Here is a 1,134-nt window from a genome sequence, read left to right as displayed (position 1 = left end):
TTTATCTGAATGCAGTAGCTCTTTACAACTGTAGTTGACCAAATATTTTTCTTCTCTATCTGAATTAATGCTTCTAAAGTTTCCTCGATCTCAGGAAAAGGACTGAGTCAATTCTCCCATCTCACGACAATGGGGTGTTTTTTCAGAAGGGCAGTGCATTAATCATACCAATTGGTAGAAAGTTGGGAAGAACTGATGATTGATTTTCACTTTCTTTCAGGAGTTGTCCATAGTTTTGATAAATTAGATGGAGATAAAAAGCCATTTTTTAAGTTGTCACACAATAATAAATCCACATCTTTGCACTCGGAAAACGGATAGCCTAGAATCAAAGTGGTGTATATCCTGTTAGCTTTCTATTATTTGAGGTGAATCTTTGGGATTATTTTTTTCTGAGGCAACAAGATCCTTGACTGCTTCAAATCCCATTTTTTAAGTTTTAAATTTAAAAATAATTTTCAAAATCACAAAGTTGTTACAGCGCAGGAGACCACTTAGCCAATCGTGTGCACCAGCTCTCCGAGAGTATCATGATTTGGTATTATTCCCCTGCATCCCTGCACATTGTTTTGATTCAAATAATCTTCTAATGTCCTCTTGAAAGCCTCCACCACACTTCCAGGCAGTGCATTCCATATCCTATTTTCTCACATCACATTTGCTTCTTTTGCAAAACATTTTAAATCTGTGCCTCTCGTTCTTCGTCATAAGCACACCTTTTTCTTCCTCACCTTTTTATCCAGGAAGCTCTGGATTTGTTTGCCCTATCTTTCCTTTTTAAGGGAACATACGTTGACTGTGTCTGGACTATTTCTGTTTTGAAGGTAGCACATTGTTCAGCTCCAATTTTTTCCGGAAAAGCTTTTGTTCCAGTCTTAATCAGCCCAGCTCCGTTCTTGCTCCACAGGAGTCTGCTCTCTCCCAATTAATTCTTTTATTAAACCTTGCAATACAATGATCAGTGTCTTCTAAATGTACCCCACTGACAATTAATCTACTTGGCTACCTCATTTCCAAGAACCAAGTCCAACAATGCATCCTTTCTTGTTGGACTGCACATACTTTATCATAGAATTTACAGTGCAGAAGGAGGCCATTCAGCCCATCGAGTCTGCACCGGCTCTTAGACAGAGC

At 38.5% G+C, this 1,134-nt stretch overlaps 1 protein-coding gene across 2 annotated transcripts in view; it reads right to left on the bottom strand.

Annotated features, from left to right (window-relative positions):
* The window catches only part of ccdc175 (coiled-coil domain containing 175), a 228,251-nt gene that overhangs the window by 136 nt on the left and 226,981 nt on the right, over nt 1–1,134 (bottom strand). The gene's annotated exons all lie outside the window — the stretch shown is intronic.

The sequence above is a fragment of the Scyliorhinus torazame genome, chromosome 2 (assembly GCF_047496885.1).
Source record: "Scyliorhinus torazame isolate Kashiwa2021f chromosome 2, sScyTor2.1, whole genome shotgun sequence".
Classification (NCBI taxonomy): Eukaryota; Metazoa; Chordata; class Chondrichthyes; order Carcharhiniformes; family Scyliorhinidae; genus Scyliorhinus; species Scyliorhinus torazame.
Note: the sequence above shows the minus strand (reverse complement) of the source record. Positions and strands in the feature narration are given on the sequence as shown.